General features: G+C 43.6%; 2 long non-coding RNA genes across 3 annotated transcripts; both read left to right on the forward strand.

The window, feature by feature from the left end:
• Window positions 1-3,940: 3,940 nt before the first annotated feature.
• On the forward strand, window positions 3,941-11,372 carry LOC127006461 (uncharacterized). The gene is made up of 3 exons (XR_007759575.1): window positions 3,941-4,571; window positions 10,288-10,422; window positions 11,055-11,372. It is a non-coding gene; the product is annotated as an uncharacterized LOC127006461 (long non-coding RNA).
• A 3,865-nt stretch (window positions 11,373-15,237) lies between these two features.
• On the forward strand, window positions 15,238-26,861 carry LOC127006462 (uncharacterized). 2 transcript variants are annotated; one of them, XR_007759577.1, is made up of 4 exons: window positions 15,238-15,289; window positions 26,200-26,272; window positions 26,415-26,490; window positions 26,724-26,861. It is a non-coding gene; the product is annotated as an uncharacterized LOC127006462 (long non-coding RNA). The 2 variants fall into 2 exon arrangements; XR_007759576.1 differs by lacking the exon at window positions 26,724-26,861 and having other exon boundaries at window positions 26,415-26,606.
• Window positions 26,862-27,069: the final 208 nt, after the last annotated feature.

The raw sequence follows: 27,069 nt of genomic DNA on the forward strand, positions 1-27,069 counted from the left end.
GGTCGGTGTCACACAACAGGATGTTTAACAACACGTCGTGCTTTTGGCCGTGGGAAGCTGTGATGAACTGACACCAGGATCAGCAAATGATGACTTTCATCAACCGTCAACAACCGGAAGCCCCACCCTTCCGGACAAACTACAAGCAAATAAGTTCGCACCTTAAACATTGAAAGTAACACTTAAACAAAAACACTTAAAAACAGCTTACAAAAACTTGTAATACACACACACACACACACACACACACACACACACACACACACACACACACACACACACACACCTGTGAAGATCAACACCTTACCGTCATTTGAAGGATGCCGATCAAATAGAACAAGAAGAAATCACAATTTGAAGATAAGTGGTAAAAGATTCTCGTCGAACGAAGCTAAACACTTCTTCTTCAATCGAGTTGTTAATGTTTGGAACTATCTACCCTGTGATGTCGTTGATAGTACAACAGTTACGGCCTTCAAGAATAGATTAGACAAGTATTTTGAATCCAACCAGCAACTAAGATTTTACTCTTGTCATAATAACGTTAAGTTCTTTCAAATACTGGTGTCCTTGTCCGTTTTTATCGCCCGGTTGGTGATAGCAGTAATGGTAGTGCTTTCCTCTTTCCTACATAATTTCCATGCAGTTTTTCCATGCTGGAGAGCTCTTTTTCCTTTCCTGTCAGCTTTGGCTGGAGGTATCGGGGGTTGGGGAGGAGCCTTCGCCTTTGCTGTCCTTCATCTTCCACCTTTAATTAGATAGTTAGTGTAGCTTGTCACAAACAGCCTCGTAAGGACCAGCAGATCAGCTGTTGTTTGTTCTTCATTTATGTACTTTGTGTTCCTCCTCCTCCTCCTCCTCTTCCTAGGTAAACGTTATATGACACTTATAATCAGTAAATAAAACAATATATTTCAATGTGAAGACATTTGACAGTGTCCTGTTCTTTTATCGTATTAGATTTTGTCATTCCGTTCACTTTTTATAATGTGTTAATGTTTATGACTGACTTGGTCTTTCAACTTCCTGCCTTTCTGTGTGTCTGTTAGCTTGACTGCTTTCTCTTTCGTTAAGTTCCCTATCCTCCTTCGATCAGCCTCCCTCTTTTGATTACAAGTGTCATATAACGTTTGCCTAGGAGAAGGAGGAGGAGGAGGAGGAGGCGAAGTGATGGGAAGAGAAAGAGGAGGAGAATGGAAAGCAACGGACCAAGAGATGTTAGCGTTGGCGAACACCTCGGTTCATGCGATCATAGACTGGTGAGTCTCGACATAAGAGCTCAAACAAGGATTGCAGATCATAAGATATTGGTTCCCAATTTTAAAAGAGCGGATTTTGAAAGACTAAGACAATTATTAACGAACTTTCAATTAGTATCCAACATTGACGTCAAAGAATCTTGGCAAGCTCGATTACTAACTGAACAAAATAAATCCGTGCAATCTTGTGAAAAGCGCCGAAAAGTAAAAATCCTCCGTGGTTTAATAATGAAATCAAACTTGCCCTCCAAAAGAGGAACTTGTTATATCGGCAAAAGAATACCGATAACTCTACCGAAAATAGTACACGGTACTTCGAAGCAAGACAAGTCAAAAGTTTAATCAAGCAGGCGAAATGGAGGTACGAAGTAAACATTGCGGTAAATTGCAAGTCAGATCCTAAAAGCTTGTTTTAGATATGTAAACAACAACAAAAAAAGATTCGAAGTGGGATTGGCCCATTAACTGATAATTCGGGCAATATCGTGACAGACAGCCAACGCATAGCGAACACGTTAAATTCTTATTTCGCCTCGGTTTTTAATAGTAATTCTACCGATACTGCTGCTGTTCCTAACAATATTGAAAATCCCAGTCATACCCTCCCTGACTTGTACAGATGAGGTTCTCAAAGCGCTGCAGTCACTTAAAACTAACAAAAGTCCAGGACCTGATAAAATATATCCAAAATTACTTAAAGAAATATCAAGAGAGATACTCAGACCTTTAACAATGCTGTTTATATGTCTTTGCACCGTTCCTAGTGATTGGAAAATGGCTAACGTAACACCCATTTTCAAAAAAAGGAGACTGAAAATTACCGGATAATTACAGGCCAACCAGCTTAACTTCAATTATTGGTAAATTATTTGAGACAGTTATTCGAGATAAAGTAATTAACTACCCATAGTGTAATTCACTGATGCTTGACTCGCAACACGGTTTCCGTAACAACATATCTTGTTTGTCGAATCTATTAACGTTCTATAACGAGCTTTTTGCAGTCTATGATGTTTCTAAACCACTTGATATTAGTTATTTGGACTTCCAGAAGGTGTTTGATAAAGTTCCACACTACATGTTGCTTCATAAAATCAAGGAAATAGGCATCGGGGGTAAGTCTCACGAATCGATCAAGCACTGGCTAAGCAATAGAAAGCAAAGATTTGAAATAAATGGAGTGACCTCTGAGTGGATGCCAGTCACTAGCGGTGTCCCCCAAGGCTCTGTCCTGGGACCCGTTGTCTTCGTCATTTACATCAACGACATTGACCTTGGTCTCAATAATTTCATTAGTAAATTTGCAGACGACATGAAAATCGGCAATGCGGTACGTACAGAACGTGACAGGCGGAGCCTACAAGAAGATTTGCGTAAAATAACAGATTGGTCAGTAAAATGGGAAATGCCTTTTAGTATAAACAAGTGCCAGATTCTGCAGGTTGGACATAGAAATATAAAGAAGGACTATGAAATGTGCGGCGTTAAAATTAAAAGCGTTCACTCGGTCAAAGATCATGGCGTCACAGTCGCGTCTAACCTCAAGTTTTCCCAGCAGTGCAACGAGTCCGTTAAAAAGCAAACAGGATGATGGGTTTGATTAAAAAAAAAACTTTCAAGAATAAAGATGTTATACTACCTTTGTAAAATAATTTCGTCAGACCTCATTTGGAGTATGCCGTGCAGTTTTGGTCTCCCCAACATGCGAAAGACATTGCTAAACTAGAAGGTGTTCAGCGTAGAGCAACCAAGATGATTCCTTCATTACAAAACAAACCCTACGAGGAAAGGCTGCCACATCTAAACCTGTTTTCTCTTGAAAAACGCCGCCTAAGAGGAAAACTGATCGAGGGCTTTAAAATACTTAACGGTTTTACCAACGTGGATCCGACCAAGCTGTTTGTGATGGATGATTCAACGCGAACCAGAAATAATGGCGCTAAACCAAAATGTAGACAAGTTCATTCTTCTTCACTAATGTTGTTGTTCGAGATTGGAACAGATTATCAACATCAGTGGTACAATGTAACTCGATTGCATCGTTTAAGACTAATCTTGACCGCTAGCTCCTCTACCTCAATGTTCACAAGGTCAGTTTCAACGTCATGGTGGCCGCATAACAACTGTCACTTAGGTTTAGGACAGATCACCTAGTTTGGGCCTTAGGGCCGGTGTGGTCTGGTTATCTATGTAATTATATATGTAATTATATGTAATTCTCCCGTCTTCTTCCCTGCCTTCCTCATCTGACCAGCCTCCCTCCTCCCTCCCTTTTACTAACCAACAATCTCTACTCTCACGATCATTCTCATTTATTGTCCTATGCTCGCAATCTCGGTAGCATGTCCCCTTACATCGCACACACTCCACCTCCCATACACTCTCTCCTCTCTCCTCCACCCTCTAATCACCTCCTCATCTCCTCCACTCACAGACTCGGAGACAACCCGGACCTCGTTCTTCAGGAGCGCCACGCTCAAGCTCACCAACGGCCGCGACTTTCTGCCGGCCCTCAATTGTACCGCCCCGACCCACACCGTTGACGAGACCACCGTGGCAGAGGTCTCACGGGCATCACTGGGCCGGGACGAGGTAGTAAAGATAGATACCAAACTGTGAGGTGGCGGTGCTGTTGCCAGGGACGATGTGGTCAAGGTCGAGTTAAGATGTGAGGTGGATGTAGTGGTGTGTGGTGTCGTGGTGTTGTAGACATGAAACTGTGAGGTGCTGCGTGTTGATGAGTAGTGTGGCAGTGCGGTAGTGTTGATGGGGTGATAGACTGTGGCAGCTTGTTTACGATACACCGCAGGCGTGCCTAGATGTTGTGGTCCATCCAGAACCACCCCACCCCAACCCTCCCCCAGTTGAGACAACAGTCTCCTGAAACGTCCTGTTGTGGGGTAGCACGAGGGAAGCTGTCACCAAATTCGCCCGTGGTTTCCTGCTAGCATTTGTACCAGGAACTTTGGGAATGCAGTAACCTCTGGAAAGATCGCGTCTTCGGGATACCATATCCGTTCGCTGACCACGATACCTATCTATGTCTGTGAGCTTGTCTGTCTTCCGAGTCCACTCTTCATACCCCTCAAAGAGACAGAGGAAGCTGGTTGGTCTGCAGCTGAAGAGTTAGGTGGAAGGGGACGAGGAGGACCAAGAGTGGACCCCGATCGTTCCGGCCATGACTCTGGTCTCCCCCAAGGAGTCGCCCCATGCCGTGGTGCTGCCCCAGGCCCACGCCTTCTCCATCACACAGCACCAGCAACAGCAGTAGTAGCAGCACTTTCTACAGCAGCAGGAGCAGTAAAGCATCAGGTTTGTAGTCGATATTTTTCTCAGATATTTTTCCCTGCTTTTTTTTTACTTTTTTTTTTTTTTACAGCTACGGAGACAGTTCAAGGGCGTAATGAAAAAAAAAAAAAAAAGAAAAGGCCCGCTACTTACTGCTCCAGTACAGAGGTTAAAGGAGTGTTCAAAATCAGAGGTCAATTTCGGGAGGAGAGGTGTCCTGATACCCTCCTCCTGAAAGAGTTCAAGTCATAGGCAGGAGGAAATACAGATTAAGGAAGATTGTTCCAGAGTTTACCAGCGTGAGGGATGAAAGAGTGAAGATGTTGGTTAAGTCTTGCATAAGGGGCTTGGACAGTATAGGGATGAGCATGAGTAGAAAGTCTTGTGAAGCGGGGCCGCGGGAGGAGGGGAGGCATGCAGTCAGCAAGTTCAGAAGAGCAGTCAGCATGAAAATGTCGATAGAAGATAGAATGAGAGGCAACATGGCGGCGGAATTTGAGAGGTAGAAGACTATCAGTATGAGGGGGAGAGCTAATGAGACGAAGAGTCTTTGATTCCACTCTGTCAAGGAGAGCTGTGTGAGTGGACCTCCCCCCACACATGAGATGCATACTCCATACGAGGGCGGACAAGGCCCCTGTAAATGGACAGCAACTGTGCGGGGGAGAAAAACTGGCGGAGACGGTACAGAACGCCCAGCCTCTAGGAAGCTGATTTAGTAAGAGAGGAGATATGAAGTTTCCAGTTGAGATTTTGAATTAAGGATAGACCGAGGATGTTTAGTGTTGAGGAAGGTGATAGCTGGGTGTTGTCAAAGAATAGGGGATAGTTGTTTGGAAGATTGTGTCGAGTGGATAGGTGGAAAAACTGTGTTTTTGAGGCGTTGAAGGACACCAGGTTCCTCTTGCCCCAATCGGAAATAATAGTAAGGTCTGAGGCTAAGCGTTCTGCAGCCTCCAGCCTTGAGTCGTTAAGTTCCTGTAGGGTGGGTCTTCTATTAAAAAAAGTTGAGTAATGCAGAGTGGAATCATCGGCGTAGGAATGGATAGTACAGTTCGTTTTGGAAAGAAGATTATCAATGAACAACAGAGAGTGGGAGATAGGACAGAACCCTGTGGGACACCACTGTTAATAGGTTTACGGGAAGAACAGTGACCGTCTACCACAGCAGAAACAGAACGGTCAGAAAGGAAACTGGAGATAAACATGGAAACATGGAAATGCAGGCAACAGAAAGCCTATTGGCTCATTACGAGGTCGCCCGCTTGGGTGATTTAGTCTGCTCGACCGCCACTTGGGGCTTGGTGAGCAGATGAAAGCACCTCGATATTGAGGAGCAGATGGAAGCCCCTCGTTATTCAGTTTACTCCCGACGCAGCGAAATGACGGTCGATTCTATATTTGAAGGAGTTGATGGTATTCGCATTTACTACTTTTGAGGGAAGATTGTTCCAGTGGCGGATGACTCGGTTTGAAAAGAAACTCCTTCCAATGTCTGTGTTACATCGACTCAACTCGAGAAGGATATAAACCGTAGGAGGGTAGTTTGGAAAGCAAAGATATGTGCCAGACCCTATCAAAAGCTTTTGATATGTCCAGCGCAATAGCAAAGGTTTCACCGAAACGGCTAAGAGAGGATGACCAAGAGTCATTTAAGAAGGCTAGGAGATCACCAGTAGAACGCCCCTTGCGGAACTCATACTGGCGATCAGATAGAAGGTCAGAAGTGGAAAGGTGCTTTTGAATCTTCCGGTTAAGGATTGATTCAAAAGCTTTAGATAGACAAGAAAGTAAAGCTATAGGACGGTAGTTTGAGGGATTGGAACGGTCACCCTTCTTAGGCACAGGCTGTATGAAGGCATACTTCCAGCAGGAAGGAAAGGTAGATGTTGACAGGCAGAGGCGAAAGAGTTTGACCAGGCAGGATGACAGCACGGAGGCACAGTTTTTAAGGACAATAGGAGGCCTTCTGAGGATTGAGGCCAGAGAGGGCATAGAAAACTTCATTTGGAAGAATCTTTATAACAGGCATAAACGAGTCAGAGGGGGGATGAGTAGGAGGAATATGCCCAGAATCATCCAGAGTGGAGTTTTTAGAAAAAGTTTGAGAAGAGTTCAGCCTTAGAGATAGATGAGACGGCAGTGTTGCCATCAGGACTGAGGAGTGGAGGGAAAGATGAAGAAGTGAAGTTGGAGATGTTTTTGGCTAGATGCCAGAAGTCGCGGGAAGAGTTAGAGAAAGCAAGGTTTTGGCATTTTCTATTAATGAAAGAGTTTTTGGTTAGTCGGAAATCGGAAATGTAAAGTTCATAATTAGCATTAGTTTGAAGGCTCTGGTACCTTTTGTGAGCTGCCTCTTTGTCATTGACAGCACGAGAACAAGCGTGATTAAACCAAGGCTTTTTAGCGTGAGGAGTAGAGAAAGAACGAGGAATGAATGCCTCCATTCCAGAGACAATCACCTCTGTGATGCGCTGAGCACACACAGAGGGGTCTCTATCCTGGAAGCAATAATCATTCCACGGGAAATCGAAAAAGTACATCCTCAAGTCGTCCCACCGAGCTGAAGCAAAATGCCAGAAGCATCGCCTCTTCGGTGGGTCCAGAGGGTGTACAGGAATGATAGGACAGGATGCAGAAATAAGCTTGTGATCGGAGGAACCAAACGGATAGAACAGTTTGACAGAAGGGTTTGAGGTAAGGAAGAGGTCTAGAATGTTGGGCAGGTCTTCAAGACGGTCGGGAATACGTGTAGGGTGCTGGATCAACCGCTCTAGGTCGTTGAGGATAGTAAAGTTGTAGGCTTGTCTATTCCTTCCTCATTTTTTTGCGTCTGTACATCTTCCTCTCTTTTTCCTATTTTATTTATTTTTCTTGTCTAAAGACATCCTCCGTGATCCAGTGATCTGCGTGCTACCACTTCGCGAGCACTGGTTCGAATCCCGGCCCAGGCAGTTGGCGTGCAGCTCACCCAGCTGTTCATCCTCCCTTTCGGGTTGGTCGATAAATGGGTACCTAGGGAAGACAAACTGTGGCAATTCCGTATTTCACATTGGCTCGTGTCCCGTGGTAAATGGTTCTTACCACAGGCTCAAAGGGCCAACGGATCGGAGATCAGCACTGCAGTCACGCTCAGCTATAGCGCATGCACACACCTTTATCTTATCTTTTAGATACAGCCTCTAGACTCTAGAGTACATATTTAGTTACTAGAAACTTATTTTATGAATTTGCTGCAGTTTCAGTCTGTTCACAGCATAATCTGTTCGTTGTACAGTTAACAGGACCTCTACTTATCAGTATATTTCGTTAAATTCACTCCGGTGGTCAACACTTTTTTATTCGATTTTAATATGAGAATCAACAACTTGATGACCGTATCCGTCACAAAAAAGTAGGATAGTTGTATCTGCCTCCGCTGAAGTGAGTTGTACCTATCTGGAAAGAGAAAGGGGACCGCCAGGACTTCAAGGACTATTGTGGTATTACGCTGCTCAGTGTGCCAGGCAAGGTGCTTCCCCATCTATTGCTGATGCGGATTCGCAACCAGCTGCTAAAGCTGCAGAAACCTAGGCAGTCCGGGTTCACGCTTGGTAAGTCGACAACTGGCACTATGGGGTCTTTTGTGACTCCGTGGGATTCCTGCATAGACCGTTGGTCTATTGACTGGCCTGTACTCTGGGAGTGAGAGTGTTATGAAGAGTAAGGGGGATGTGTCCAGCTGCTCTCCCATGAACGCGGGAATGAGGTAGGTCTGTGTCCTTGATTCATCACTTTTCAACACTTGTATTGACTGAGTATTAGGCAAAGTTGTGGATCATCTGTTGGCAATACCAGAGTCACTGACCTTGGTCTTGTCGATGATGCAGTAATCCTTGTGGAATCACAGAAGGTTCTGGTGATGACGCTGGTAGGACTGGATTACAAGATAACTCCCTTGGAACTCCAGGTCACCTGGGCCAAGACCAAGGTACAGGTGGTTGGAGGCTTACTAGATACAGCAGTACAGTCTATTCATTCGTTTGGCGAAGACAGTAATATCTTAGAAAATTTAACATTCGTTGGCAGCGTAGTTCAGGACAACGGCGGGTCTCATCAAGAATCTTACGGCTGACTGGCTTCTCCCACGGTGTTATTGACTCGCTCAGCACGAGTGTGTGGGGTTGTCGATACCTATGTCGAAAGACAAAAATCCGGATCTTGAAATCGCTTGGGCTCCCTGCCTTACTATTTGCCTGTAAGACAAGGACATTGAATAGTGATTTGAAAAGGCGGATTGATGGTTTGGTAGCTCGGATCTTCAAGTTGCGTGTGCTTCCTGTCTTATGCCATATGGGGCTGAAAAATGGACATTGAATAGTGACCTGAAGAGGCGGATTGATGCCTTTAGTAATACATATGTAGCTACGTAGAACCATGGGATATCGCTGAAGTGATTTTGTGTCAAACCGGCGATTGCTCCAACAGACTGATTCTGGGTATATTACCTACATAGTCCGTAAACGCCAACTCCGGCTATAAGGACATGTGGAACGCTACCCAGAAGTCGACCTTTCTCACCATATTGTTCCTGTATTAGATAACCGCAAGTGGAGGAGTCCAAGGAAATGCCCAGAGTTCGTCATAGGGTGGGCAGGGTGAGGCATTCCCCGGTGTATGCCCCCATTGATTGATTGATTGATTGATTGATTGAAGTGACGCTGAGGTGGGGCTTCGTCCTTCTGAGCTGACCTAACTTCTGTATGAAAGTTGGTATGTGCTTGAGAACTTTTGAAGGGGATGCCAGTGCTGACGAAGTTAGAGTTAGTGGGAGAGTTGCAGCAGCATGGAGAAAGTGGAAAGGAATATTTGGGTTGCTGATGAAAAGTGTTTTTTTTTTTTGTACGTTTCGGCCTATGGCGCCGATAGACTTTGTTAGTGGACCCTAATGATCGGCCCCAGCCTGTTATGGCGCAGGCAAGTGTTTATAGTGGCGCCATCTTGCTTGGCTCATGCTGCCCCACGAAGTTTACCTTTGAGCATCTCTTTACAGAGAGAATCTAGAGTCCGGGATCAAAGGTGGTCTTCAGGACAGCATGTTGGTAGTCTTAGGCCACTTGGCGGTGACTGAAAAAAAAACATGGGGCGGTGGGCAGGACTCGAACCCGCGTCCTCCCGCACGCGGCGCCGGCAGCTAACCACTCAGCAATTGCCTGTGTGTGGTATGGAGCGGATTGTGGGCTCTGACAAAGAAGCAGCAGGATGTACTGATGGAATGAGACAGAAGGGTGTTGAGGTATATGGCTGGTACCACCTGGAGGGATGGCGTAGGCAGTGCATCTGTGATGAGTCAATGACGAGCTACATTCAGAATCAGGAGACTAAGATTGTGTGAACATGTGAAGAGAAGAAATGCGAGTGACATCTGGTAAGAATGTCAGGCATTGAGGTGCCTTGTCATAGACCACCAGGAAGATTAAAGAAGAGTAGGATCTGTACCCGTTTTCGGTGTTAATATGGAGAAACACCCTTGATAGACAGTTGAAGAATGGTCATCGAATGTCTAATCTCAATAGATGTGAAAATGAAGAAAATGGAAAATGTCTGACACATATCACTTGTATCTCAGTTGATAATGACATCACCAACTCGTCTCGTTTATCACTCGAATGATCTTTCTCTCACAAACACATCTCCATTTCAGAAGGCCTTGGTGAGGTCTGATTGATCTTAACTCAGTAATTCATCTCACTCTCAACAGGACTGTCTTTGGTCTTTGTGATCATGCCTTCACCAATTCGTCTCCCAGTCGCATCTCCAGGGACAGGAAGGGCATAGACCGGGGCCTCTTCCCCACTTACTTCCTGCATGTGGAGCGAGACGACGGAAAAAAAAGGTGTGTAAGGCAGGTCAAGGGAACAGGATGGGAAGTTAGAGAGGAGGAGGTTGGGAGCTAGGGCACAAGAGACAGAGCAGGGGGTCACGATGGATAGAAGGAAAAAAAAAAGGAAGTTAAGAATGTATAAGCCAGGTCAAAGGGTCAGAAGGACAGGAAGGGAGAGTTAGGTTAGGGAGGGAAGGCACGGGGGCCTGGTTAGGAAATCAGAGAGAAAGGAACAAGAAATTGTAGAACAAATTAACTTATACATGTTGAGTGGCTACGTTGAGGGAAAGTGGGGCGACAGCTGGCATTAGGAATTTCAAGAAGGGGAATTCTTCAACCTTACATGCCTTACCTGTCATCCTTATAACCAAAGCAGTCTTGTTCAGTTCTATTAGACTGTAATATAGGTCTGGTTTCCCTCATCCAGTAGAGGATTGGATAGTGCCAGGCCTATAACAATTGTCTTGCCCAGGAAGTTGCTCATCCACCCACTGCCTGCATGCATTTGCTGTCACCTTCTGAAGTTTTAGACATGAACCACCTGGGTTCACTCATGGTAAAGAGACTATTGGGTTTAACTCAGCTCTCAGCATTTTTATAGAATGAACAGCCAAAGTAAATATGTTGCCTCTCTCCCATGTCAGATGTTCCTCCTCGCTGGACGAAAACGAAAGAAGTCAGCAACCTCAAGCTATCTGATTTCTGCTGACCCAACTGATTAGGCCCGAGGTGGTGAGTCTCTATGGGAAGCTGAGGTCGAATCTCCTGGGGACGCAGTTCACCATATATGATGGAGGTGAAGGTCGCAAGAAGACACTGTCCTCATCCACTACCACTGACAAGCAAAGCTTGTGTGCTGTGATCTATGTAAACAGTGGTTGAGCCTGGATTGTGGGTGTCCTGTATTCAGGGGCTGGTTTTTCATCATCAGCTGAAGCAGCAACTGCATGACAAAAGCCTTTCCCAATGATCTCCTATTTCTGCGTCTGATGTTAGTGTAATCCATGTCGCTCATGCACATATTCTCTGACTTCATTTATCCATCTTGTTATCTGTCTGCCCTGACCTTTAGATTTTTTTGGGTTGCCACACTGTTACATTGGTTGTCCATCTGTTTGTTTTTCGGTCCCCCTTTTTCCTACCATGTCACATTTTTATTGTCGCCTTCTATTTCCCCAGTCCTTCCTATCGCTCTTTGCTCTCAGTCTCCTTTCTTTTGTGAACAGTCATCCATCGCAGCGTGTCTCAAAGCTAGTGGAAAATCCTTGCCCTCCTCTATTAACAATCGCCATTTACCTTCGTTTCATCCTTACCTTTAATCCTTCTGCTTACTCTGTCAAACTGTTCTCTCCGTTGGGCTCCTCCGATCATAACCTTATATCTGTATCCTGTCCTATCGCTCCTGTACATCCTCTGGACCCGCCGAAGAGGCAATGCTTCTGGCATTTTGCTTCAGCTCGGTGGGACGACCTGAGGATGTACTTTTCCGATTTTCCGTGGAATGATTACTGCTTCCAGGAGAGAGACCCCTCTGTGTGTGCTCAGCGCATCACAGAGGTGATTGTCTCTGGAATGGAGGCATACATTCCTCGTACTTTCTCTACTCATGCTAAAAAGCCTTGGTTTTATCACGCTTATTCTCGTGCTATAAAAGATAGAGAGGCAGCTCACAAAAGGTTCCAGAGCCTTCGAACTCCCACTAACCTTTACATTTCAGCCCGGAATCGTGCCAAATCTATTCTCCGAATTACCAAAACTTCTTTTATTAGTAGAAAATGTCAACACCTTGCTTCTTCTAATTCTTCCCGTGACTTCTGGCATCTAGCCAAAAATATCTCCTCCAATTTCACTTCTTCCGCTTTCCCTCCTTAACCCTGACGGCAGCACTGCCGTCTCATCTGTCTCTAAGGCTGAACTCTTCGCTCAAACTTTCTGTAAGAACTCCACCCTGGACGATTCTGGGCATATTCCTCCTACTCATCCCCCCTCTGATTCCTTTATGATTGTTATTAAGATTCTTCCAAATGATGTTTTCTATGCTCTCTCTGGCCTGAACTCTCAGAAGGCTTATGGACCTGATGCAGTGCCTCCTATTGTCCTTAAAAACTGTGCTTCTGTGCTGACACCCTGCCTGGTCAAACTCTTTCGTCTCTGCCTATTAACATCTATCTTTCCTTCCTGCTGGAAGTATGCCTTTGTACAGCCTGTGCCTAAGAAGGGTGACCGTTCCAATCCCACAAACTTCCGCTCTGTAGCTTTACTTGCCTGTCTATCTAAAGCTTTTGAATCAATCCTTAACCGGAAGATTCAAAAGCGCCTTTCCACTTCTAACCTTCTATCTGATCGCCAGTATGGATTCCGCAAGGGGCGTTCTACTGGCGATCTTCTTGCTCTCTTAACTGACTCTTGGTCATCCTCTCTTAGCCGTTTCGGTGAAACTTTCTCTGTTGCGCTAGACATATCGAAAGCCTTCGATAGAGTCTGGCACCAGTCTTTGCTTTCTAAACTGCCCTCTTTCGGATTCTATCCCCCTCTCTGTTCCTTTATCTCCAATTTCCTTTCCGGTCGTTCTATCTCTGCGGTGGTAGACGGTCACTGCTCTTCCCCTAAATCTATCAACAGTGGCGTTCCACAGGGCTATGTCCTATCACCCACTCTCTTCCTGTTATTCATCAATGATCTTCTTTCCATAACAAACTGTTCTGTCCATTCATACGCCGACGACTTCACCCTGCATTATTCAACTTCTTTCAATAGAAGACCAACACATCAGGAAGTACACGACTCCAGACTGGACGCTGCAGAACGCTTAACCTTAACCTTGCTATCATTTCCGATTGAGGCAGAAGGAACCTTGTTTCCTTCAATGCCTCAAAAACTCACTTTCTCCACCTATCAACTCGACACAATCTTCCAAACACCTATCCCCTATTCTTCGACAATACTCAGCTGTCACCTTCTTCAACACTAAACATCCTCGGTCTATTCTAAGCTCAAAATCTCAACTGGAAACTTCATATCTCCTCTCTTGCTAAATCAGCTTCCTCGAGGTTGGGCGTTCTGTATCGTCTCCGCCAGTTCTTCTCCCCCGCGCAGTTGCTATCCATATACAGGGGCCTTGTCCGCCCTCGTATGGAGTATGCATCTCACGTGTGGGGGGGGGTTTCCACTCACACAGCTCTTCTGGACAGAGTGGAGTCTAAGGCTCTTCGTCTCATCAGCTCTCCTCCTCCTACTGATAGTCTTCTACCTCTTAAATTCCGCAGCGATGTTGCCTCTCTTTCTATCTTCTATCGATATTTCCACGCTGACTGCTCTTCTGAACTTGCTAACTGCATGCCTTCCCCCCTCCCGCGGCCCCGCTGCACACGACTTTCCACTCATGCTCATCCCTACAGTGTCCAAACCCCTTATGCAAGAGTTAACCAGCATCTTCACTCTTTCATCCCTCACGCTGGTAAACTCTGGAACAATCTTCCTTCATCTGTATTTCCTCCTGCCTACGACTTGAACTCTTTCAAGATGAGGGTATCAGGACACCTCTCCTTCCGAAATTGATCTTTCTTTCGGCCACCTCTTTTAATTCTTTTTTGGGAGCAGCGAGTAGCGGGCTTTTTTTTATTATTGTTTTCTTTGTTTGTGTGCCCTTGAGCTGCTTCCTTTGTTGTAAAAAATAAAAAAAAATCCTCTTGTGTTAATGAAGCGCACTTGATATTATTTTCCGTCGTTAGTAGTGAGCAACAGTCCATTTCTTCTCTTTTATTCCTCTTTATATCAGATTACAATATTCATTTAAGTCCTTTCAAAATAGTCAGACAACTAATGATAAATCACATGTGTGTTTAGTTCAAAATTTGACTTGGGAAGAACTTTGGAGCTTGTCAGCACTGTAAAGCTTTTTGAACAGAACTTGTGGAATGTGTTGGAACGAGATGATTTTGTCCAGTCAAGATGACAAGTAAGACTTTTGTGCTCCGCAGCAGCACACTCTGGGCTATGCCTGTTGTTTTATGCCACATGGCTGTGCAGGGCTGAGGGAGACAGTTGGAGGCTGTCACATATCCCTCTCCTCCACTCATCCCTCACGAGTGGTGGAGAGGGACAGAAGGCGTTTTGAGGGATGGGGGAAAGTCAGAGGCAGAGGTAGGGAAGTGAAGAAAACGAAGGGATGGACTGCTACAAATGAGAATTTGAAAGTATTTAGGCAAGAAGCGTAGATGTGTTCAAATGATCCAAAGGTGTATGCAAAGGGAAAATAGGTTACCATCTTACAGAGGTGCTGCCGAGGAGTACAAAGGTGCCTCGGTGGCCGGCTACTCACGAGCCCACAAGAGTATTGTAACGAGACGAGCCGTTTGATAACTGTTGTATTCACCCTCCCATTAGCTGTCTTGTTGTTTTCATGTTATAATACGGATAAACACATGGTAAATGTAACAAATATTAATGAATAAAAATACAAAAAAACTTAGGGTCCACGCTTTATTATAAATCTGGTGGCTTTGCCTTTGTCACTTATGTCGTATATTTGTGTAAACAAGTTCAAATAAGCACGGACTCAGTGAAACAGTGAAACGAACGGATCGAATCAGTGAAACAAATGTGGTTATATTACTATACATCATATTGAAAAGGTACTGCTATTGCTACTAATAAACCTATCTCAATTTATGGAACTAGTACGACCGGTTTCTACAATCACTGCTTCCTTATTCTGATGCATTTTGTTCTTACCTGTTTCACGTCACTGGTTCGACCCGTCATTCGGTCCACTGAAACACTGAGCGGCCTCAAGTTGTCTTCCCCGCCAGTCGCCCCACAGCAGGCCTCGTCTCCGCACTCGCCTCCTCGCCCCGTGCTGCTCACCTCTCTGACGCAGGTAAGTCACGCGAGTCACCACTATATAGTCAGGTAGGGTCGTCGATCAGTACACATCGTTCCAATTAGTACTCATGGTAGAGGAAGTATGGGTCAAGATTCGTTTTAGGTCCGTGCCAGTATCTCATAATCTACTTTATGAAACATCACTATCTCTTCATATATCTTTTCTACAAACCTTCAACAGTCATGGAAACGCTTTGAAAATCCATTCAAGGACTTTTTTTGGTAAAGATTCGTTTTAGGTCCGTGCCAGTATCTCATAATCTACTTTATGAAACATCACTATCTCTTCATATATCTTTTCTACAAACCTTCAACAGTCATGGAAACACATTGAAAATCCAATTCAAGGACTTTTTTTTTTTTTTTTTTACTCTTGAAAATAGGGGATAATGTTTACGAAAGCGCGTCGCCTCCTCTGGCGGCGGCCACGGCGACGCTGCAGCCGCCGCAGCCGTAAAATAGCTCGCAGCGAGTTTACGGTCGGGGAGCATATTTAAACTACTCCAACCGAACTTTACGATCTACTAACGGAAGGGCTGAGCCCCCATCGCCCCCCCCCCCGTATATGTGACTTATTTCAGCGAGGAGGTATTTCTCGCAACACCGGCTGCAGCGTCGCCGCGGCCGTCGCCAGAGGAGGCGACGCGCTTTCGTAAACATTATCCCCTATTTTTGAAGAGTAAAAAAAATCCTTGAATTGGATTTTCAAAGCGTTTCCATGACTGTTGAAGGTTTGTAGAAAAGATATATGAAGAGATAGTGATGTTTCATGAAGTAGATTATGAGATACTGGCACGGACCTAAAACGAATCTTTACCGATTCATTTTTAAAGGTGTTCACACAATGGCTATAGACAGCATTCAGAAATAATATTCCACTCATTTATGACCTTTGTGTCAAAGAAGTTTCCTCTGTTTAAGGATGTGTCCTCTCGTGACAATGTGTCCACGAGGGCATGCTGGAACTAGTCAGTATTTTCATGTCCATGAAAAAGTAACTTTTTGGTCTGTCTACCCATACTCTAACTGCCCACAATGTAGTAAAACCCAATACAGAACCGTGTGGCATGTGGGTGACGAAACTTAAGTACAGGGATGCGCGGTATGTGGCAGAGAGGCAAGGCTGAGGGGCAAGTGTGCGATCCATAGTCAGTTTTTAGTTACAACTCTTCCCCACCTCCTCCCGCGTCCTTACTTCTATAATCTATTCTTTGAGGTAGAGTAGGTCCACTCCTCGTCACCAATGTAAAGCCACGCCGTTGGTTGTTTGGTACAGTGGGCGGCATGGACATAATGGATTCAAATTGATGACTGCATCTCTCCACTGTATTTAAGACCTGGCTTTGGAGAATGTGACAGGTGACACATCCAAGTCTCGGGAGACCATCCCACATCAACCCCCCTCCCCCCCCCCCTGCTCCTCTCTCTCTCTCTCTCTCTCTCTCTCTCTCTCTCTCTCTCTCTCTCTCTCTCTCTCTCTCTCTTTCTCTCTCTCTCTCTCTCCTCGGCTCGAGTTGATATGCATATCGTTATATTTTGTTGATTACTGAAATATGACAGTGGACAGTGGTATTTATCTACTTGTATTTAACTAGCTGTGATATACGGGGAGGGAGCTACGCTCGCACTCTCGTCTCTGCATCTATTAATATCTAAATAGGCCTTGAATTCATGAATCGTCTTTGCACGGACCACATCCTTTTCTAGGCCATTGCAGGCCTCCACTATTCTTTATGGAAAGCTGTTCTTAATATTATCTCTTCTACTGGGATCCTTTTCTATCTTCTTTGCAAGGCCTCTTAAGTCTCTTGTATTCCATGTTATTGAACTTTCCTTGTCCTTTACTTCCACTCCATTCAGCACCCTATACACAGCAATCAGATCTCTCCTCTCCTTCTTCTGTTCCAATGTCGGTAACTTCAGTCTCCTCAGTTTCTCTTCGTATGTTAAGTCTCTTAGTTTTGGAACAAACTTTGGGTAATACTTTTTAAGAAGTTCGCCTCCCCCTCCGCCACTCCAGCCCCCCCTACCCCCCAAGACGAGCCTGAGGAACTGTGGGGAACTGGGGTTTGGGGGGGGGAAGCCAAAATCACTAAAAAATGGTCTTCCAAAATTTCCCTAGAAAAATCCCTAAATTAAGGAAAATTCCCTAGTCTCGAAAGTAAGGAAAGTCCTAACTTTATAACCTAATAGCCCCCCTCACCCCCCTGCTAACCAAGGGGGGCTGCGCCCCTCTCTGGACCCCCCCCCCACATGTATGGTGCTCCGAAAAATCGTGTTTAATTTTTTTTTGGGTGGGGAGCATATTTAAACTACTCCAACCGAACTTTACGACCTGCTAACGAGGGGGCCACCCCCCTCGACCCCCTCCTAACCAAGGGGGGCTGCGCCCCCCCCTGGACCTTTCCCCACATGTAGGTAATTTTCCTTATTTTGGGGATTTTTCTTGGGAAATTTTGGAAGCCCATTTTTTCAGTGATTTTGGCTCCCCCCCCCCCCCAAACCCCGGTTCCCTACAGTTAACCAGGCTTGTCTTGGGGGTAGGGGGGGCTGGACTGGCGGAGGGGGAGGCGGACTTCTTAGAAAGTATTACCAAAATTTGTTGTTGTCCTCTGAATCCTCTCTAATTTCCTTATGTTTAAATTTGTGCTCAGCGACCATATTGTTGCTGGGTATCCCAACCTTGGGCGTATCACGGTCACAATCAGTTTCTTCATCATTACCTCATCTAAATATTAAAATGTTACCTGTATGTTCCTCTCCAGGCTGTATGTCGCACCCACAATTGTTTGTTTCTCTGGCGACAAATTAACTGATAGTTACTCCAAGATCCTTTTCCATTGACGTTTTTTAGTGCTTTCATTTCCCATTGAATAGTTACCTGAAGTTCTCATTTTACTCTTTCCAAATTCCATTACACTGCACTTTCTGGTGTTAAATTCCATTTCCCAAATACGATTCCACTCTCATATCCTGTCCAGGTCATATTGCAGTGTTTGACAATCTTCTTCACTTCTAATGTTAAGACGTCTTCTATTTAGAACACTGATCAGCGACCACTGGCCCGGATCTGAATCTGCTCTGGGCCCGTATCCTCGAGAGCTATTAACTTTTACTCTTAAAGTTACTATCAAAGTTAATAGTTTCAAATTATTAAGAGTAATAGCTATCCTCGTCAACTTTGAGTGTAAGTATTAGCAAATCCTGGCTACTATTATCTTCTTCTTCTTTATGGCGGGCTCGTTGCTAAGGACGCCTCCGTGCAAAACGTAAACATCCGACATGAATTAAGTATATGTTTTAAAAGAAAAATAAAGAAAACATGTATAAATGTACAACAGAAACATAATAAATGGCTAACACAAGAAAATACTGAGTTTTGTGGCAGATAGAAGCAGCCTCAAAGGCTGCTTTTACTCCGTCACTCGTCAATACCCGTATCTCCCCTCCTGCGTCACGACTTGCTCTGCTGAAATTACCGCACCATAACCACGTCATCTGCCCCAATGAGCACATCTACGGGCCGGAGAACCAGCGCAGAAAAGGAGTAAGTTTAATTGGTCGCCCGATGAAACGGTCTTCTTACATCAAATTCAAGAAAAAATACGTATAATCAGAGGGTGTTATGGGAAGAGTATCAACCCTGAGGATAAGAAGAGAGCGTGGACTGAAGTGGCAGAAGCTGTAACAAGGTTAGTAATCACATATTCATGGTTCAATTAGCTTACAAACTAACCTAACCTAATCAATTGGGTATTTTTTGCATAATAACACAACCACTGACCTTCCAAACAGAACATACTTTTTTGTTCTGTATCTGAGTAGTTTCATTATGACCATTTCTGCCACAACCCCCTCTGCCTCAACAACCAAACCTAACTAAACCTAACCATGACAAACCTGCCCCGTCCTACCGAGCACATCCTAACTTAACATGCCAAGTTTCTTGGGGGAGAGGGGTTATAGATAGTTAAGGCATATTTGCCCTGTTTTATTCTTTATTTATTTTTATTTGTTTATTATTTTTTTATTGGGGTTGATGCTAGGCAGGCCAGACTGTGGACAATTTTACAAGTACTTTATGTCAAGACTATATGGGAATAGGTAGGTTTCGTTAGAATGGTAAAGTAAGATTAAAATAGTATATTTATAGCATTGGTCAAACAGATTATGGTGATATAATGTTAGATTGGAATGTACTCAAGATAATGAAATTAAGGTTAACACTTTTATTTTTTTTGTTACATATTCACATATCCATGATTCAAGTAACTTGCAAACTAACCTAACCTCGTCAAATGGGTATTTTTGTATACAAACACAACCACAGAGTTTCCAAACAGGACATACTTTTTCCTATTGCTCCATGTGAATAGCATCATCATGACCATTTCTGCTGCAACCCCCACTCCCTCAACAATCTAACATAACTAAACCAACTCCTGCTAAAGCTGTCCTACCTAACACGTCCTAACCTAACATGGTAGGTCCCCAAGTTCGTTAGGGTGGAAAGGGGGTTCGTATAAGAGAGTCAAGTCATATTTACCGGTTATTTTATTTATTCCTTATTTAGATTTTCTTTTTGGGGGTGGGCGGGTTGGGCATGCCAGACTCTCAACACTTTTACAAGTATTTTATGTTAAGACTATATCAGAATAGGTAGATTTGATGAGAATGGTAAAGTAAGATTAAAATATTATTTTGATAGCATTGGTCAAACAGTTTCTGGTGATATAATGTTAGGTTAGAAGTACTCAAAAGAATGGAATTAAGATTAATGCTTTGAATTTTTTTTATATAGCTGTATTGTGTAATATCATCCTACTTAGAGAAAAGCATTTTAGAAAAGTAGGTAATGAAAAGTAGTATTTATGGCCATGTTCATAACAACTAAAAAGTTAATGTCTTACGATGCATGTAAATAAAATACTGGTACTGATTTAGCTTTCCATCACAGCATGTATTAAATGTTATTGGAGAAGGTATGGGAAATAAAAAGCATGCCAAAGTGAAACGATTAAGAAACTTGCTTCATATTTATACCCTGACAGTGCCTTCCCTGGGAGTGGACCCCGTACGCAGGATGACTGTGAGAGGCGTTGGTACAACGTACAACAAAAATCAAAGCCTCACATTGCCAAGTACAAGAATGAGCAGCGGCAGACTGGTAATTTTTTTTAGTTATGTCTTTAAATGTAAAACTTACATTAGTTTTTTATGTGCTCACAGAATGCAGCTATACTGGCCACACTGCCTTTATTTCAGCTTAAAGTTAATAAGTTCATAGCAGTGAACTGCATATTTGATATAGAATTTTTATTAATGTTCATCTGTCAATGACTATCAATCTATCTAAATACCTTGGTTGTCTTCCCCCAGTGAAGGGTTTTAGCCAAGACAGGCACACACTTACTCACCCACTCACACTCATCTACACCACTCTCTCAGCTGCACAGCCCCTGAGGGAATAAAAAAGGCCCTCACTGTATGGGGGATTAGCTACACAGTTCAGACAGGGAACTTCCACACCAAGGCCTCACAGCATACACTGGTTTACCCCTGCCCCTTCATAACAATGACATTTCCCCCAGCACCTGAGTGCCCCACACGTGTGGCACCACAGATACGCAGGCGCCTGCCTATATAACTATGACATTAACTGGTGTATGACATCATAGGCTGCTCGTCTCATGTATTTGAAGGGGCAGAGCCATTCAGCATTGGCATGATGTGCTAGGGATAGGACAGCAGCAACAGTCAAGCAGCAGTGAAATATTGACTGGCCTGTATGTTTTTGGCAAAAACTTTTATAATCTCATTAAAACAATTTATTAATCACCCTTAAATTCATATTTTTTGTAGATACACACTTTATCAGTATTGCTAGAGACCATCCCAGCACATTGTTCGTTACTTGTGGAAAAGATACCATTAGCTGCTCCGGCAACAGCCACTGCTTCAATATCTACTGGCCCTATGACACCAGCCACTGCTTCATCATCTGCTGGCCCAATGACACCTGCCACTGCTTCATCATCTGCTGGCCCTATGACACCTGCCACTGTTACATCATCTCCTGGCCCAATGACACCTGCCACTGCAAGGTATGACAATGAAGCTGCTCCACCACAGTCACCACCTACTTCATCGGAGTTAAGAGATGCCTTTCATAGGGCAGCAGCATAATTTTTTGATGCTGGGGCTGAATAGTACTGCCTCAAGGCTATGATTTTCTTTTTTTTTTATATTACTGAGGAGGTTAGGGTGGAAGGGGTGAAAAATAATCTCTGCTGTTTTTCGACAGAAATGGTTAGCAAATTCATTCAAAGCACAAAATTTACCAGAAAAAAAATTGTGTGCCATTGTGAGTGGGTTCACTTGAGATTGGGCTCCAATACGCATCCGTTGTCTAGTGGTCAGCATGCCTGGCTTCTACGCGGGCCCGGGTTCGATTCCTGGCCCGGGCAGTCGGCGTGCAGCTCACCCAGCTGATCATCCTCCCTCTCGGGCTCGATTGACAGACATGGCTTTGTATGTCGAAGGTCACTGGTTCAATCACCAAAGCAACACTCTCTAACTTGGATTTTTCCGAGTTCCCTAGTTCCTAGATTAATTTCTCGGTGTTAAATGAGGAGATTTGCACCGGCACCCAGTCATGGGTGTTACAAGATACGTTGTTACAATCAGTGGTGTCATTTGGACTTCAAAAGTGGGAGGGACATTAGGGCAGACAGTTTGTATATATATATATATATATATATATATATATATATATATATATATATATATATATATATATATATATATATATATATATATATATATATATATATATATATATATATATATATATATATATATATATATATATATATATATATATATATATATATATATATATTCCATCATAAGCTTATAACCCCTTTAGTCACCGATTATATTTGCATTTGATGTAGTCTGTGATGCAGGCAGGATATTCATTAGCACCTAATTAGACTCATGCTGCTCTCCAGTGCTCTCTGATGCACTCACAATCAAAGATGTAGTACCTATATGGTAGCATTGAGTAATCTTAGGTCACTTGGTAAAGTGTTCACCTAAGTCCGACCCAAGCTGACAACATAAACCTAAGCGTGTTTGCAAGCTGAGTGTTTAGAATATTGGCATAATAATAAAAGACGCTGAAAACTGGATTCCACTACTTTATTGAATATATGAATAATTATATACTGAATTTGTAATGGAGCCTAGATAAAAAAAGCTATGTTTTTCAGCGGTCATACCATGATCTCATGAAAATAATTAGGTTGACATATATAATTAATTACTACGTATTTTGGTATGATGACCATTGCACGTTAATACCATAGCTTTGCTAGCATTGAGTAATCTTACGTCACTTGGTAAAGTGTTCACATAAGTCCGACCCAAGCTGACAACGTAAACCTAAGCATGTTTGCAAGCTGAGTGCTTAGAATATTGGCATTATAATAAAAGATGCTGAAAACTAGATTCCACTAATAGAGTAATTATATACTGAATTTGTAATGGAGCCAAGATAAAAAAAAACAATGTTTTTCAGTGGTCATACCATGATCTCATGAAAATAAATAGGTTGACATACATAATTAATTACTACGTATTTTGTTATGATGACTATTGCACATTAATACCATAGCTTTGAATCCAATGATGAATATCTTCAAGCAAGACACAAATAGCAACAGATTGGTCACCAATTCACTCAGTAAACACAATACTCCAGAAAAGTATACACTGAATTCACAATAAAGTTGTTTTTCCACTTGGAACTTTGTAAACAGAAACCAAGTAACCTCGTTTTACTTCACTTATAAGTCATGATGTTCGCGATGTGGTCACCTCGACCTTTCGTTCCTCCTCCCTCACACTGGCAGACATCTCTAACAAGCTTTCTTACCACCATTATCTCAATACGAATAACCGGCAGGAGTAATTTGTTTTCTAACTTGATTTTAAAGCAACAATAATTATAAATCATATTCTAAACTACATTTTAATGCAATTTTAATGTCATGTTTTTCATTTGCATATGTGTACCTTTCTGCTACAAATAAAAGTTTTTTTCCCATGTTTTGTTTTCCTTAACTCAAATATTTCACATTTTAATCAATAACAAAGGCATCAAACACTAATTGTATGTTCAAGCTATGTTAGTTTTTTTTTCTGTTGACATAAACTACTTCGTTATCCTTTGGTGCCATTATTTTCACATGGGTGTAGTCTATCACTCCCACAACAGCGGCAAGTTGGTAGAATTCTGCTTGCTTTTCACGGATCTCCACCCTATCAAGGGGAGACTGGATAAACCTCCCGACTACCTACGGGGCACTGAGGGCGGCCAGAGTTTCCGCAATCACCCTGCTTACACTACTCTGGCTTACCTCCAAACTCATCACTTGAACACTGCAGCATTTTTCCTGTAGCCAAGTACCTTTAAGTCAAAATCACTTTCAACCCCGGGGTGAGGGAATGCTCCCTTTGAACTGGATCTTGTAGCTCTCTTCTCACCAAATCAGTCACATACTCCATTCCTGCACGGTCTAATATGTATGTCTTGACAAGTTCACCATCGTTATACAGTTCCAAAGCGTCCTATCAAACTCTAAATTGCGGAGGCGGGCTGGACGAGGAAGTCCGGTGGCCATGTTGATATGGGTCTGGGTCTGGGATTCACTATTAACTTTACTATTAAGTGTTTAGAAGTCCTCGCCAGCACTCCCAAGTTAATACCAAAGTTAATAGTAGGTATTAGGCTAATAGTTGTTGAGGATACACTTTGAGAGTGAAGTTAATACTAAAGTCGAAAGTTAATACCAAGTTTAGTATTAATAGTTGTCGCGGATACGGGCCCTGGATTCGCTCTGGTTAAATAGAAAGCGGAGCGACAGATCAAAACAAAGCGCGCGCGCGCGCGCGCACACACACACACACACACACACACACACACACACACACACACACACACACACCACTCCGGTAGCTCAATCGGTTAGAGCGCCGCGCTGGAAGGCTTCACGGCCAAACAGGCCGCGGTTCGAGCCCCGCTCAGGCCGGATTATTTCCGTTGACTAGGAGTGGTTACTGTCCCCCCTTGAGCAAGGGGGATAGGGTGTGTGGTGTGTGAATCCTAACAGTACCCATATATCGACGATAATGAGCACTTGCTCAAGTCGGTGTGGCCTAGCTGTATATCTCCTACAATTCCGTTGTGTAATACTTCTATTTTACATCTTTACTGCCTACAAAAACATTTCTGCAACATCTTATCTTATTATATGCTGCTCACTCGTTATGGGAGGCGGTGTTGAGCTGTATACTAGAATAAAGTCGGAGATGCTAAGTGTAACCGCGTGAGAGCTGGACGCGGGCGTCGTCTGCTACAACCCACCTCGGCCTCTGGATCTGGCAGATCAGGATCAGGATCACCCAGTTAATGACAATCCAGAACTTGGTGGTCAATAGAACACGGGTTCTCCAGCCAGATCAGTTATCTAAAACGGATCCTTGTAAATAGAAGAGGTCTTTAATTAACTTGTTATTGTGAGCAAACAAACTTATACCTGTTCACTCCCTCCGTCATGTCGTTAATGTAAATTGTAAACATGACCGGCGCCAGCACCAACCCTTGTGGAACGCCACTGATCACTTTCCTCCACAAGGACCATCCGAACGGTTGGTAGCACTGCCATAAGGGCTTTTGATAAACACGCGTCATGCGTCAGAATGGTTTGTTTTCTCTGATGAGTAAGTTTCTCCACGAAGCACCCTTTACTATCTCGAACGAATATCTGTTTAAAGTAGTCCATTTAAAATACATGAGTACATGAGACATGAGCAGACTGTATAAAGTACTGACAGGAAATTTTATGGTTATGTTAACACAGTCTGCAGCGGTCCGACGGCCATCTACCTCACCCACCTCCCAAAGGCCATTCCATACCACCCAGTCCCAGACTCCACCAGAGATGCGACCACTCCTTTGTGCAAAAACATTCGTCTCGTTTTATCTGCAATATAAAAGTTAAACTGCCACTTCATATGCTTGTACTGCATAATAACCTATTGAAGCATATAGCAAGCATAGCCTTGGAAGGATCACGAATACCAGGCTATAACTCTTATCATAAAAAAAATGATAATTTACGATGTTCAAGCTGTAGTGCTATAACCATGTACAGTTAACAAGGTACCTTGAGTTAACTCTGCGCCATACTGTTTGTGGCCGGAAACCCTCAGACGAAAACACCTTTTAGTCACAAAATATGACATTCTGCTCATGCCAGCATATTGTGTTGCAAATTGTAATCGTAGCTGTTTTTGTCAATGTCAGCGCAGGTTTTACGGCTGGGCTTCGGGAAAATAAAGCAGCCTCTCGAAGTCGACGCACCGGCTCGATTATTACAGTTCGCATTTCAACTCTTTTATGAATTCCAGATGCATATCCTTTAAAATCTCCATGGTTCATTTCGACCACATCTCATCAGCGGCGGATATGAAGCTTTAGAAAAAAATCGCTCTTGCCAACCGCATGGACAATAATGTGGTGGGACACGTTGTTCCACGAGTTATATGATCGGACAAGACTACGACACGACTTTTGTCTTTGACAATACTATGACAATCCCTCGCTAGTAAAAACACATTAAATTTGTTGTACAGGATTTTAGTTCTTGAAAGTCACACTGTTTGTCCGTCAATAGTGTGTGTGTGTGTGTGTGTGTGTGTGTGTGTGTGTTGTGTAAGATATTCAATTATGAGCAAGTGTCCACCCCAACAACGTAGGGAGGTGTTCACACCTCGTTGTCCTGACTTCAGTGACGTAGCGGGCACAATGAAGGTGACTCACTCGCTATCTGCTTTCAGCCTCACCAACCTCACCGACGAGACGCCTGCATGGAGAATTGCTTGGAAAGACCCCCGGGGTTGGCACTATAAGGTGGGTGCATCCCTCCTTTCTCTTCCCGCATACCCGTATGCTCATATTGATTGACTGATATACAAAGTCTTGCATACTTAACATGACTATAATAGTAAATTATCATCGATCTTCCATGTACTGCAGTGTGTATCTTTTCCAGATATTGCGCTGAGTGGCACGGTGGCCCTGAGCTGGTGTCTGATGTCACAGCAAGTGTAGCTACAACTTCACACAACGTAAGATTAACCAAACTTCTATTGACATTTTGTTCATATGAACCAAATCAGTGACAAAATATTCCAATTACGAATGACCATTCATGTTACTTGTGCACAACTGTCATTCAGCCTATTTGAAGTAATGATTGGATATTGATATGTAAGTAGTAAAACAGATGGTTAACAAAATTTATGATTCAGGTGAATAAAGGATTTTTTAAACATCATATGGCACGCAATACTTTTGACAGGTCTGGCTGGGGATGGAGAACACCCTGCCCCACTAAACACACTCGCTCCCTTTTCTTGGGGATCTCCAGTGATGTAATTGAGACACAAGCTTGTCGGGCCAGGCCCGGTGTAAACTCCAGGGGGCTCTGTGTGGGTGCCTGGAATATTCTGAGCCTTTCATTGGATCACTGACTACCACATTTATCAGCTGAACTTAACCTCTAAGAGTGGTCATAGCGGGGTTCTCCGAGACGAGGAGACCTGTCAATGGAGAGATCAATAGTGGAGGTAATTACTACTACTGGTCAGGCCAGAGTAATGGTGCTCATCTCAAAGGAGTAGATGTAGCCATTTCTCGCCGGATGC

This window comes from Eriocheir sinensis, chromosome 32 (genome assembly GCF_024679095.1).
Source record: "Eriocheir sinensis breed Jianghai 21 chromosome 32, ASM2467909v1, whole genome shotgun sequence".
Lineage (NCBI taxonomy): Eukaryota > Metazoa > Arthropoda > Malacostraca > Decapoda > Varunidae > Eriocheir > Eriocheir sinensis.